The sequence below is a fragment of the Emys orbicularis genome, chromosome 12, assembly GCF_028017835.1.
Source record: "Emys orbicularis isolate rEmyOrb1 chromosome 12, rEmyOrb1.hap1, whole genome shotgun sequence".
NCBI lineage: Eukaryota > Metazoa > Chordata > Testudines > Emydidae > Emys > Emys orbicularis.
Window position 1 is genome coordinate 40,542,833 of NC_088694.1, and position 15,291 is coordinate 40,558,123.

General features: G+C 44.2%; 1 pseudogene; it reads right to left on the reverse strand.

The window, feature by feature from the left end:
* Positions 1-10,477: 10,477 nt before the first annotated feature.
* LOC135886193 (olfactory receptor 4M1-like) lies at positions 10,478-11,290 on the reverse strand (annotated as a pseudogene).
* Between the last annotated feature and the right edge of the window lie 4,001 nt (positions 11,291-15,291).

Here is a 15,291-nt window from a genome sequence, read left to right on the forward strand (position 1 = left end):
TTTCCAGACTAAACAAACCCAGTTTTATTCTGTTTGTCTTTGTAGATAATGTTTTCTAGGCTTTTAACAATTTCTGTTGCACTCCTCTGGACCTCATACAGTTTGTTCACATATTTCCCAAAGTGTGGTACCCAGAACTGGACACAGAACTCCCGTTGAGGCCTTATCAGTGCTGAGTATCAAGGAAGAATTACTTCTTGTATCTTGCTTATAACACTCCTGCTAATACATCCCAGAATGATGTTCGCTTTTTGTGCAGCAGTGTTACATAGTTGACATATATTTAGTTTGTGATCCACTATGACCCTCAGATCCTTTTCTGCAGTACTCCTTCCTACCTGGTCATTTCCCATTTCGTATTTGTGCAACTGATTGTTCTTTCTGCATTTTTCCTTGTTGCATTGCATCCTATTTATTTCAGACCATTTCTGTAATTGGTCAAGATCATTTGGATTTCTAATCCTCTCCTCCAAAGCACTTGTAACCCCTCCCAGCTTGATATCATCCCCAACTTTTATACGTGTACTCTCTATGCCATTATCCAAATAATTTATGATGATGTTGCATAGAACTGGAGCTAGGACAGATCCCTGTGGGATCCTACAAAATATGCCCTTCCAACTTGACTGTGAACCACTGATGATTACTTTCTGAGTACGGTTTTCCAACCAGCTGTGTACGCACCTTATAGTAGGTTCATCTAGGCAATATTTCTCTAGTTTGTTTATGAGACGATCATATGAGACAGTATCAAAAGCCTTCCTGAAATCAAGATATATCACATCTACTGCTTCTCCCTATTCACAAGGCTTGTTAATCTATCAAAGAAGGCCATTAGGGCAGTTTGACAAGATTTGTTCTTGACAAATCCATGTTGGCTGTTACTTAGCACCTTATTATCTTCTGTTGGTTGTTTTATTATTTGCTCCATTATTTTTCCAGGCACCAAAATTAAGATGACTGGGTTATAATTCCCTGGGTTGTTCTTATTCCATTATATTTGCCCTTTTCCAGTCCTCTGGGATCTCTCCTCTCCTCCATGAGTTCTCAAAGATAATTGCATTTTGTCAGGCCCTGCCAACCTGAAGACATCTAATTTAGGGAAGTAATTCATAACTTGTTCTCTCCCTATTTTAGCCTCAGATGCTACCCCATTTAAACTCATGTTAACCATGTTAGTCCTCTGATCATTGCTAACCTTTTTGGTTAAAACTGAAACAAAAAAAGCCATTTAACACATTGGCCATGCTGCATTTTCTGTTATTGTCTTTCCCTCCTCATTGCGTAATTGGCCTATGCTTCATGGTCTTCCTCTTCCTTCTAATATATTTGTAACATATTTTCTTGTTACCCTTTGTATCCCTAGGTAGTTTTATTTCATTTTCTGCCTTGTTCTTTCTAATTTTGTCCTTCGTAATTTGACCTATTTTCCATTTTTTGTATGACTCTTTTTTAAAGTTTCAGGTCATTGAAGGTATACAATGGTACATATATGCACTATTTTTCTGGAAGGCTGATGGCAGCTTCTGAGACACAGAAGACAATGAATCAAATAAAGTGCTTGCAAACTATTTAAAGGGATACTACTCTATTCCCTATGCACTGCAAGAGTCCAGGCTCTATACATAGGCACCACTGTCCTTTTGGAATATCTTTATTTCCCAAATAATTTGGCTGAATAATTTCCAGACTATGAGCTGTTCACAAACTATGAATTAGTTGCTTTGTCTCCTTGCATTTGTTGTACAATTACTCAAGTGAATCAAATGATGCTACTTCTGCTCTGTGATTGGAATTCTGTACTTCTATAAACATTATAAGTGATATTCCTGTGTTTTCCTTTACAACATAGGAACTGTGGAAGAATAACACAGTCCTTCACGATTGTGTTGGTTGCAACATGTCAGAGGCTGTTTATTCTCAAGCAATATTGCAAGGGGAGAGTGCACAATGGCAGGTCTCTGTTAGATAAACAATTAAGTCAAACATTTATACCTTTTGTGACATACAGTAAATCAACAACTGCATTTTGTTTATACATATTCCTTTCTGATATCTTACTTTTCTCAGCAATTTCTGCTATAGTCTGCATTCTATTCTTATCTAACACAAGGTCGAAAAACAGCATCTCTTACAGTTCTTTTCCACTCGAGAAAATGTCAGCGAGACAATCAGAGATTTTAGTTTGGACAGGAGACAGGTCTGGCATAGAGAGGTGGGTTTGTAAGTTATCAGCACAGAGATGGTAGATGAATTTTTGCTTGTTGATGAGATCACCCAGAGATAAGGTGGAGAGGGTGGAGAGAAGGGGACCAAGGACGCAACCCTGTGGTACCCCCACAGAAAGCTGAAGAGCGGATAAGGGAGATCCTTTAAGGACATGCTGAAGGTGTGATTAGAGGTAGGAGGAGAACCAGAAGAGGATAGAGCAAGGTTGGCAACAGAGAATAAGATTTCAAGAAGAGCATGGTCAATGCTTTTGAAAGTGACTGACATCAAGGAGGATGAGACTGAAGTAATGATTTTGATATCTGGCTAGGAAGAAGTCATTAGAGACTTTGATGAGAGGGATTTCAGTGGAGTGCGGGGTATGTCTACACTACAGGATTAATCCGAATTTATATAATTCAAATTTGGGAAACAGATTGTATATATTCGAATGTATGCGGCCACACTAAGCACATTAATTCGGCGGTGTGCGTCCATGTACCGGGGCTAGCGTCGATTTCTGGAGCGTTGCACTGTGGATAGCTATCCCATAACTATCCCATAGTTCCTGGAGTCTCCCCCGCCCATTGGAATTCTGGGTTGAGATCCCAGTGCCTGATGGGACAAAAAACATTGTCGCAGGTGGTTCTGGGTACAGCCTCACCCCTCCCTCCCTCCATGAAAGCAACGGACGGCAGACAACCATTTCGTGCCTTTTTTCCTGGGTGAACACTGCAGACTCCATACCATGGCAAGCATGGAGCCCGCTCAGCTCAAGACAGCAGTCATGAACATTGTAAACACCTCGCGCGTTCTCGTGGAGTTTATGCTGAGCCAGGACCAGAAAAACGAGGCGAGGAGGCGGCGGCGGCAGCGCAGCAACAAGCGTGATGAGGACATGGACATGGACATGGAAATGGACACAGAATTCTCTCAAACCGCGGGCTCCGGTGCTTTGGAGATCATGTTGTTAATGGGACAGGTTCTATCCATGGAACGCCGATTCTGGGCAAGGGAAACAAGCACAGACTGGTGGGACCGCATAGTGTTGCAGGTGTGGGATGATTCCCAGTGGCTGCGGAACTTTCGCATGCATAAGGGCACTTTCGTGGAACTTTGTGACTTGCTGTCCCCTGCCCTGAAACGCCAGAATACCAAGATGAGAGCAGCCCTCACAGTTGAGAAGCGAGTGGCGATAGCCCTGTGGAAGCTTGCAACGCCAGACAGCTACCGGTCACTCGGGAATCAATTTGGAGTGGGCAAATCTACTGTGGGGGCTGCTGTGATGCAAGTAGCCAAAGCAATCACTCAGGTGCTGCTACGAGAGGTAGTGACTCTGGGAAATGTGCAGGTCATAGTGGATGGCTTTGCTGCAATGGGATTCCCTAACTGTGGTGGGGCGTAGATGGAACCCATATCCCTATCTTGGCACCGGAGCACCAGGGTACCCAGTACATAAACCGCAAGGGGTACTTTTCAATGGTGCTGCAAGCACTTGTGGATCACAAGGGACGTTTCACCAACATCAACGTGGGCTGGCCGGGAAGGGTTCATGACGCTCGCGTCTTCAGGAACACTACTCTGTCTAAAGGGCTGCAGCAAGGGACTTACTTCCCGGACCAGAAAATAACCGTTGGGGATGTTGAAATGCCAATAGTTATTCTTGGGGACCCAGCCTACCCCTTAATGCCATGGCTCATGAAGCCATACACAGGCAGCCTGGACAGGAGTCAGAAGCTGTTCAACTACAGGCTGAGCAAGTGCAGAATGGTGGTAGAATGTGCATTTGGCCGTTTAAAAGGTTGCTGGTGATCGTTACTGACTCGCTCAGACCTCAGCCAAACCAATCTCCCCATTGTTATTTCTGCTTGCTGTGTGCTCCACAATCTCTGTGAAAGTAAGGGGGAGACCTTTATGGCGGGGTGGGAGGCTGAGGCAAATCGCCTGGCTGCTGATTACACGCAGCCAGACACCAGGGCGATTAGAAGAGCACACCAGGAAGCGCTGTGCATCAGAGAAGCTTAGAAAACCAGTTTCATGACTGGCCAGGCTACAGTGTGAAATATCTGTTTGTTTCTCCTTCATGAAAACCCTCCCCCTTTAATGACTCATTCTCTGTAAGCAACCCACCCTCCCCCTTCCCCCAGCTTGCTTTCAAACCAAATAAAGTCACTATCATTTAAAAATCATTTATTCTTTATTAATTGATTATAAAAAGAGGGAGGGAACCCGGGTGGGGTTTGGGAGGAGGATCGGCAGGAAGGAAAAGGCCACTAAAAAAACGTTTAAAAAATTACAGCCTTTTGCTTGGGCTGTCCACTGGGGTGGAATGGGAAGGTGTACGGAACCCCCCCCCCGTGTTCTTACACATCTGGGTGAGGAGGCTATGGAACATGGTGATGGGGGAGGGGGGTTATACAGGGGCTGTAGCGGCACTCTGTTATCCTGCTGCCGTTCCTGAAGCTCCACCAGACGCCGGACCATGTCTGTTTGCTCACGCAGCAGCCCCAGCATTGCATCCTGCCTCCTCTGATCTTCCTGCTGCCACCTCTCATCTCGAGCGTCTCTCCTCTCCTCACATTGGTCCCTCCTGTCCTCACATTGGTCCCTCATGTCCTCACGTTGGTCCCTCCTGTCCTCACGTTCACTGGCTTCTTTCCTATACTTTGAAACCGTGTCCTTCCACTCATTCAGATGAGCTCTGTCACTGCGGGTGGATTCCATGATTTCTGCGAACATATCGTCTTGCGTCTTCTTTTTCCGACGCCTTATCTGTGATAGCCTTCGGGACGGAGGAGGGAGGCTTGAAGAATTTGCAGCTGCTGGAGGGAGGGAAAAAAGGAGAGAATTTTTTTAAAAGATACATTTTGCAGAACAATGCTTATACTCTTTCACGGTGACCAACACTATTCACATTACATAGCACATGTGATTTCTGTGCAAGGTCGCATTTTGCCTCTTAATATTGAGTGCCTGTGGCTTTGCTGCTAGAGATCACAGACACAGGTCCGGGCAACAGAATTCGGCTTGCATGTGGCCATGGTAAGCCATTGTCTTTCGGCTTCTGCGCCCTCCTTTCCCACATACCAAGCAAAGCCCGTTGAGTGCTGCGGTTTTCCTGTTAACCTTCAGCAGCAGAAAACAAACTAACCCACCCACCCAATTCTCTGGATGATCGCTTTATCCCTCCCCCCACCGTGTGGCTGGTATCAGGGAAGATCCCTGCAGGAACCAAACTAACACCCTCCACCCCGCCATGAATTCTCTGGGATGATCGCTTTACCCCTCCCCCCAACGCATGGCTGGTATCAGGGAAGATCCCTGCTAGCCAAACGCGAAAAGCTCTGGGCAAATTCCCCCCCCCCCCCCGCCCTAATCATAGTATTTTAGAAGACCTCAGGAGATCATCTAGTCCAACCACCTACTCAAAGCAGAACCAACCCCAACTAAATCATCTCAGCCAGGGCTTTGTCAAGCCAGACATTACAAAGAACCTGTTACTTAATCTTACTTAAGTACCTCCTGTCATAAACATATTGCTAAGAGTAGCATACAATCCCTCTTTTACCTGCAAAGGGTTAAGCTCAAATAACCTGGTTAGCACCTGACCAAAAAGGACCAATAAGGGGAGAAGATACTTTCAAAACTCTGGGGGGAAGGTTTTTGCTTTGTTCTCTCTGGATCAGTGAGGAGCCAGGGCAGGGGGAATACATCTAAAGCCATACCTGAACTAAGCATCTAAGATTACAAATTGTAAGTAATAGGAAGGAAATGTGTTAGATTATCTTTTATTTTAGCTTGTGAATTTTCCCTAGGCTAAGAGGGAGGTTTATTCCTGTTTTTTGTAAGTTTAACGTTTTGCCTAGAGGGGAATCCTCTGTGTTTTGAATCTGATTGCCCTGTAAAATTACCTTCCATCCTGACTTTACAGAGGTGCTTCTTTTACTTTTTCTTTATAATAAAGTTCTGCTTTTAAGGACCTGATTGGTTTTTAGTGTCCTAGAAACCCAAGAGGCTGGTCTGTGCTCACCTATTTGGTTGGTATATTATTCTCAAGTCCCCCCAGGAAAGACGGTGAAGGGACTTGGGGGGATATTTTGGGGAACAGGAACTCCATATGGTTGTTTTCCTTGAATCTTTGTCTAACTCACTTGATGGTGGCAGCAATACCGTCCAAGGACAAGAAAGAATTTGTGCCTTGGGGAAGTTTTTAACCTAAGCTGGTAGGAATAAGTTTAGGGGGGTCTTTCATGCGGGTCCCCACATGTGTACCTAAAGTTCAGAGTCGGGAGGGAACCCTGACGCCTCCTGTTATTTAATCTTTTACAGCTAACTCTCCAAGGTCACCATCGACTTACTCTCTTCCATTCTCATGGTCTGCTAATTCTTTTCTCCTCCTCCCATCCTGATTAGCAAAGCTGTAACTGCAGCAATTTGACCTTGCCTATGAAAGGCCTGACAATTATTCCTAGCTATGTGGTATTGTTTTTAATTAATGGGGGCTAATGACACCCAAAATGGCTGTGGTTTAGTTTGGTCAAGTTCTGGGGTTACATTCATCACTGTAGCTACCTAATGATCCCATCTAGCAACCTGATGACAATTGGCCCTTGTATCATGTATCTAAGCTTGGCAGAATTTGATTTTTCCCCCCTATAATTTCAACATATAATAATGTTTATTTTAAGCATTTTTCCCCATTTTTTATTGATTTACATTTTCATAGTTTTGCAAAATTATGGGTTTACGCATATTTTTCTTGATTTTTTATCAATTTACAGTTGCAGAAAATTATGGGGGTTAGGCAGTATGGGGGTGAGAAATAATTATTTAATGACAGTAGGTGTTGAGATTCAAAAAGCTAAAACTTTATAACAGTTAAAACACAAACTCTTAACATCACTTGTCAAAATACTCAAAGTAAATATGCTTAAAACACTCTAGTAAATTCTCAAACAGCATTGTTCTTGCTTTGCCTAGCTGTACATTTTGATTATCAATTAAAATATTTTTTCATTGGTTTATGTGTGTGTGGTGAAATCAACATTTACCAATACAAATCTAATCCTTCCAAGCCTAAATATAGCCAACACTTCCTCATTGCTTAACCTTTCCAGACTTCCTGATACCCGCAATATGCAATATGCCCACAATCTACTGTGTACCAAATGTATCTGCTAAGAATTCAACTGTGATGCTAACCATCTCCTAAAATGTATCGTAACCCTAATTATATCCATAATGCTAATGATAAATCTAACAGTAATTCTAACCCTAATTGTACCCCAACCCTAACACTAGGCCTAGCACAACCCCTAAACCTAACTCTAATCCTAAACTAAAGGTCACATTTTAAATGGTGCCTAGTAGTATTTTCAAAAGAACCTAGGCACCTAAATGAAATCAATGAATTTGAGGTGCCTTGGTGTTTTAGAAAATCCCATTAGGTGCCAAAATACCTGTAAAAATCAGGCCCTAAATCTAATGGTAACCCCACAATTGTATATTCTTATTGTAACCCTTAACCCTCAGCATAACCCCAACCCTAACACTAACCCTAATCCTAAATGGAGCTCTAACCCTAATGATACCCCTAACCCTACACCTACCATGAACCCTAACCCAAACACTAACCTGAATCATAGTTTAAATTCCACAGATTTAGATTCAAACTTCTTATCCTCAACTTCAAGGCTGTTCAGACTGCTTCCCAGCCTTATTTGTCCGGTCCCATTACGATCCCTCCACACCTTTCATTCTACCAATGACACCAGCCTTTAGCACCTGTTTGTCTGTTTCTACCACAAATTTCTCTGCCCTTGCCTCCATGCTGGCCCTTTCTCATGGAATGCCCTCCCTGAACTGATCTACAAGGACATTGTTCTGTCCTCTTCCCACACCTTCCTCAAGGCCCATCTCTAGAGTAACAGTATGTGCATGGCTGCGGATGGACTTCCTAAGCTCTTAATGCAACCAAGGGTATGAGACATATGACTTTGGAGACAAGAACATGACCCTGGGATTGAGAAGATAGTGGGAAGGGATTCTTCACCATATAGAGGGCCCAGCCACAGACTGGAGATACAAGTACATAAAGAGTAGGAAAAATAATATATGTGTGAGAATTTCCTTATCTCCCTTTTCTCATTTTTTAGAGACCAGTTTACACAGTTAAGTTTCTATAGATAGATAGATAAGATAGGAATATGCTAGAATTTTTGTTTAAATTAAAACAAGGGGTAGACTGAAGGTTGCCTGTGTAACTTACATTTTTTTCCTCTTCACTTTTGAATGCTTAACTGTGCTACTTAATAGTTCTTAGTTAGCTAATGTAACGCCAATATTTAAAAAGGGCTCTAGGGGTGATCCCGGCAATTACAGACCGGTAAGTCTAACGTCGGTACCGGGCAAATTAGTTGAAACAATAGTAAAGAACAAAATTGTCAGACACATAGAAAAACATAAACTCTTGAGCAATAGTCAACATGGTTTCTGTAAAGGGAAATCGTGTCTTACTAATCTATTAGAGTTCTTTGAAGGGGTCAACAAACATGTGGACAAGGGGGATCCGGTGGACATAGTGTACTTAGATTTCCAGAAAGCCTTTGACAAGGTCCCTCACCAAAGGCTCTTACGTAAATTAAGCTGTCATGGGATAAAAGGGAAGGTCCTTTCATGGATTGAGAACTGGTTAAAGGACAGGGAACAAAGGGTAGGAATTAATGGTAAATTCTCAGAATGGAGAGGGGTAACTAGTGGTGTTCCCCAAGGGTCAGTCCTAGGACCTATCCTATTCAATTTATTCATAAATGATCTGGAGAAAGGGGTAAACAGTGAGGTGGCAAAGTTTGCAGATGATACTAAACTACTCAAGATAGTTAAGACCAAAGCAGATTGTGAAGAACTTCAAAAAGATCTCACAAAACTAAGTGATTGGGCAACAAAATGGCAAATGAAATTTAATGTGGATAAATGTAAAGTAATGCACATTGGAAAAAATAACCCCAACTATACATACAACATGATGGGGGCTAATTTAGCTACAACGAGTCAGGAAAAAGATCTTGGCATCATCGTGGATAGTTCTCTAAAGATGTCCACGCAGTGTGCAGAGGCGGTCAAAAAAGCAAACAGGATGTTAGGAATCATTAAAAAGGGGATAGAGAATAAGACTGAGAATATATTATTGCCCTTATATAAATCCATGGTTCGCCCACATCTCGAATACTGTGTACAGATGTGGTCTCCTCACCTCAAAAAAGATATTCTAGCACTAGAAAAGGTTCAGAAAAGAGCAACTAAAATGATTAAGGGTTTAGAGAGGGTCCCATATGAGGAAAGATTAAAGAGGCTAGGACTCTTCAGTTTGGAAAAGAGAAGACTAAGGGGGGACATGATAGAGGTATATAAAATCATGAGTGATGTTGAGAAAGTGGATAAGGAAAAGTTATTTACTTATTCCCATAATACAAGAACTAGGGGTCACCAAAAGAAATTAATAGGCAGCAGGTTTAAAACAAATAAAAGGAAGTTCTTCTTCACGCAGCGCACAGTCAACTTGTGGAACTCCTTACCTGAGGAGGTTGTGAAGGCTAGGACTATAACAATGTTTAAAAGGGGACTGGATAAATTCATGGTGGCTAAGTCCATAAATGGCTATTAGCCAGGATGGGTAAGAATGGTGTCCCTAGCCTCTGTTCGTCAGAGGATGGAGATGGATGGCAGGAGAGAGATCACTTGATCATTGCCTGTTAGGTTCACTCCCCCTGGGGCACCTGGCATTGGCCACTGTCGGTAGACAGATACTGGGCTAGATGGACCTTTGGTCTGACCCAGTACGGCCTTTCTTATGTTCTTATGTTCTTATGTTCTTTCTAAAATTTCACCATTCCCACTCTGTCCCCTCAACATTCTCATGTAGACATCATTATCATTCTCAGAGACAATCATCACACCCAAAAATGTATTTCGGTACTTTGACGGAAGTAATAGTAATAAGAGATTTCCATAATTTCTATTTATTAGCCATAAAATTGTGCATGGCACTGTAGAAGCAAGCAAAACACAGGAGATCAGATCCTCAGGTGGGGTAAATTGGTGTAGCTCCATTGAAATAAACTGAGCTATACTGATTTACATGGACTGAGGAACTGGCCCAGGGAGATAAATTGTGCCTTCAATCACACCAGTGTGAACTCCAGAGATACTTCATGGATAATGCAGAATTATTCCATAGATGCTTCAGAGGTTTTCCATAGATATTCCATATTTACTCTAAAAATACTCCAGCATTTCTCCTTAGATACTCTAGAGTTATTCCATAGATGACAAAGATGACTATGATGTGGGTGATGCAGGCGGCGGCTGCTTTGCTCTTCCCTTTGGGGGAGTGCATTCTCAGCTTGGCCAGAAGCACAGTGTATGAGATGACCAGGAGAAGGAAGGGCATGAATATGACCAGCCCGTTGTTGGCGAATGTCAGTAGCTCCATTGTGTAGGTGTCAGTGCAGGCCAGTCTGATGACTTGATGCACGTCACAGAATAAATTGTTCAGAACATTGGGGCCACAGAATGGGAGGCGGATGGTCAGACCCACCAAGATAGCGACATGCACAAAGCCTCCTGTCCATGCTGCCCCCACCTGGACACAGCAGACCCTTCTGCTCACCAGGCTCATGTAGTGGAGGGGCATGCAGATGGCCATGTACCTCATAGGCCATGAACATCAGCAGGAACATCTCAGCTGCCCCCAAGAAGTGGAGGAAGAAGAGCTGTGCCATGCAGCCCACATAGAAGATGGTCTTGTGCTCATAGAAGAAGTCACCCAGTATCTTCGGGGAGGAGGGGGAAGGGTGACGGAAGAGTAGCAGATGCCCAGGAGGGCCAGTTTGGCCAGGAGGAAGTACATGGGGGACCCTAGGCTCAGGTCTCCTTGTATGGCGAGAATGATGAGGACATTGCCTAGCAGAATCAGCAAGTAGAGTGGCATGAAGAGGAGGAAGAGGATGAGCTGAACCTCCCAGGCCTGGGAGAGACCCAGGAGCACAAACTCAGCCACACTTGTCCCATTTCCTTGGTCCATATCTCTGTAACTCACACAGCAGAAGACAGGGGAGAGGATCATGAATAAAGGCCTTACCATAATGTCACATGCCCCGTAGTTACAAGGCAGCCAGACCTAGAGGATGTGTGTGGGTTACACCTCAGTGAGTGGGTATTAGGAGGTAGAATATGGTGTTGCTTACTGTCCAATGGGAAAAATTCTGCCCCCACTCACTCATACTGGGGTTCTTCCCCATTGGCTTCCACACTGGTAGCATAATGAGTATGAGGAACACCACGCTGGATGGGACCAATGGTCCATTTCATCCCCCATGCTGGACAGGACATATTTCTACATCTTTTTTCCCATCCCCTGACACAAATCAATGGGATCAAACCAACGGACCCATCTAGCTTGGTATCCTTCTTCCACTGATCATTCATCCATCTAAACTGATAGCCCCATCTCTCTGCCCATGCCATATAAACACCTGTAGTCCAGCAGCTTGCCTCATTTCTTCACTGCAGTAGAGCAATGGCTCCTCTGTTCTCATATCCCCACCTTCCTACCATGAAGGATCATATTCGCAGTCCATCCAGTACAGTATCCGCTCCCCCTCTATGCACTGGACCAAACCATTGGCCTATCTAATAATGATACGTAGCTCCTATGAGTTTAATAAGCAGATATTCAAGCACTTTACCAAGAATATCATTAGCAACATTTTACAAATTGGGAAACTGAGGCACAAGGAATGGAAGTGACTTGACCTAGGTCATATAGGAGGTCAATGGCAGAGCCAGTGTTTAACAGCCAGGTCTCCTGAGATCCACTCCAATGACATAACCATTAGACAACACGTAGTCTGGGGGCCCATATTTCTGCCACATCAGAATAGCTGTTTGCAGTGGTATTGTAGCCATGTCGGTCCCAGGTCATTAAAGAGACAAGGTGGGTGAAGCAACATCTTTATTGGACCAACTTCTGTTGGTGAAAGAGACAAACTTTTGAGCTATAAGCCCTGATGAACAAGTCTTTCATCAACAGAAGTTGGTCCAATAAAGCTATTACCTCACCCACCTTTTCTCTCTAACATCAGAATAAAGCAATCGTTCATATATGGTTTCCCTATGTCCAGCATAGAGGTGTCTAGAACTTGGAAAGTACATTCTGCAGGAAATTCTGGCATTTCAAATTGTATTATCATTCCAAATCAGAATGTAAGAATGGTCACACTGGGTCATACCAATGGTCCATCTAGTCCAGTATCCTGTCTCTGACAGTGGCCACTATCAGGTGCATCAGAGGGAATGAACAGAACAGGGCAATTTTGAGTGATCCACCCTGTCATCCAGTCCCAGGTTTTGGCAGTTGGAGGTTTAGGGATACTCAGAACATAGGTGCATCCCTGACCCTTTGGGCTATGCTCCATTAATTTATCTAATTATTTGTATAAGAACATAAACAAAAAAAATTATAAAATCCCACAAATTATTTTTTCAAAAATATTTCATTTTGCATCAACTAAAATAATCAGTTTTGATCAAATCAAAATATTTCATTCTGATTTAGACATTTTATTTCATACTTACTCTAATTTATAATAAATTTAATATAATATTCAAGCAAAAATCATTTTGAAATGACAAATTGGAATGTTCTGTTCCAAAGATCAAAATATTCCAATGTTGACCTTATCAAAACACTGCATTTCAATTTTTTTCAACAATGTTTCACTGAAATTGACACACTCCCATGGAAAATTTAGATTTAATTGAAATGCCATTTTTGCAACTGGAAAAAAAAAGTCCAGTACCTATGTTATCTGTAGTAATAGACCAATTTTCCATCAAGTCTGGAACAACCAGTTTCAGATTATTCAGATTTGGCAAGGCCTAAATGCTCACATATAACAATACTACATTTTGCAGGGCTGACTCATGGAGGGATACTGCCCTGAGATCTGCTTATCTCATCCACTCGTACAAAAACATTCCATTTCCATTTTCCCCCAATCTCTGCACAAGTGCACAATAGTCTCTCTAGCCTGCCTTTTAGCTGGCTCTTGTTAGCAATCGGGGGCTTTAAACTATGCAGATGAAAATCATGATTTCCTCTGCTGTGCCGGGCTTTGGTAGATCATGGATCACAGAGCACTACTTCAGACAGAATAGAAACAACTGGGACGGGACTGTAGTTCAGAATTCAGGGGCACTGGCAGAACTGAGCATGGGGAGCCAAAGACTGGAATAACAATGAGTGCTGGGGATCGGGAGTGAGGGACATATTCAGACGTGTGTGGTGTAGACACAGTTTAGGATAGACTGAGCTCGATGCCAGGATTAAGGGGAATTCGCAGAGCAGTGCGATGTCAGGGCTCATTTAGCAGGTGATCCCCTGGGACAGTACAGCATTCTTTGGGGAGGCCAGAATTGAAATCGCAGATGAGGGAGGGAAGAGATGCAGATAAGGGTGAGGGACCTCTGCAGGGGAAGTGGCTGCAGTTAGGTCAGCATTGAGCCGCATCAACAGAGCTCTGGGGGGAGGGGGCAGGGAGCCAAAGCCCGGGGTTGGTGCGAGGGCTGAAGGTTGGGACTGAGAGTCACCAGCAGAGATGTGTGGAGTGGAAGCCCAGGGCAGGATAGGAGGGGGATATGTGCAGTGGCCCAGGACTTGGCTAGGCTATGCCTGCTGTGACGAGAGGCAGAGGCAAGCCAACACAATGGAGCTAACCCTAAATTTTTAATTTCAAAAATGGAAAACTAACATCCAATGCTTACCTAGGAAAATCATAAACTGTAAATTACCATCACAATAAAAGACATTTTTCAACAGCCTGCTTTCTCAACCCAACAGGGAATTAGCTCCTCTCCCTGCTTTGCGATGATCCTTTGCTTCAACACTACTGTGACCTCAACTCTTTCCAACAGGACCACCCACAGGTGACAGCTCCTCACGCACACCTGTTCCCCAGCACCCAAACTGTATCCCTCCATCAGGGTCCCAATGGGCAACATCACCTGTCAGAAGCTTGGTGCCCCTTGCAGCTAGGGTCCTTGCACACAGCCCTCCACGGACCTACCTCTCCCAGCTCCTCAGCAAATCCCCTTTTTGCCAAGTGCTGTCCCTTTTCATTTCTTTCTTCTCCACCCGCCTTTCCACTGCCTCCTCTCCCAAGACCCTTCCCCCAGCTGGATCTGCCCTCTCACAGCCTGGCTTTCTCTCCAGCACAGCACTCTACACTGCTGCATCACAGCTGCAGGCCCTAACAGAATCCCTGCTGCAGGTGCTGGTGCCAGGGCCAGGGTTACTGCACATGGATCTAGAATGACTATGGGACACCAGCAGACCTAGGGAGCCTGGAATAGCCTGCAGGACTGAGGATGGGGAGTGAGGGGAATTGGCACAACTGAGCATGTGCAGTGAGGAGGATGGCTCATGGCAGAGATAGCAGGGGGCTATAGGTTGAGACTGAGGCGCATTGACAGGACAGTGAGTGGGGGAGCCCAAGGCTGGAACAACAGTGGGGCTGTGGGTAGAGATTCAGGGACATTGGCAGAGCTGAGTGGGTGGGTGGGAGAAGCCCAAAGCTAGGCTAGCAGGGGGCTGTGGGTCAGGCTTGAGGGGCACCGGCAGAGCTGTCAGAGTGGGAAGCCCAGGACTGGGGGTTGTGTGTCAGGAACTGGGGCAAATCACCAAACCTGCGAGTAGGCAAAATGATTCTAAAACACAGGCCAGATATTTCTCTTACCCTGTTTCTTTCCTCCCTTTCCAGTTTGCCAAGAGGAGCTGTGACAATCTGAAGGACATGCACCGTACAGAGGAGGAAGAACTATTGTGGGGGAGCATGAGATGGGCAGAGAACAAGATGTGGTGAAAGCAAAGGAAAACATCTAACTCACAGGAAAGTTGGCTGCCTGTGTTGGGACCTGGGAGACAGTGGAACGCTTTGGCCAAAGCAGCTGATCTTTTTCATCAGTTTGATGGGAAAGGGAACTGGGTACCAAACAGTGATAGAGTCAATTTCACCAGTAGGTTGC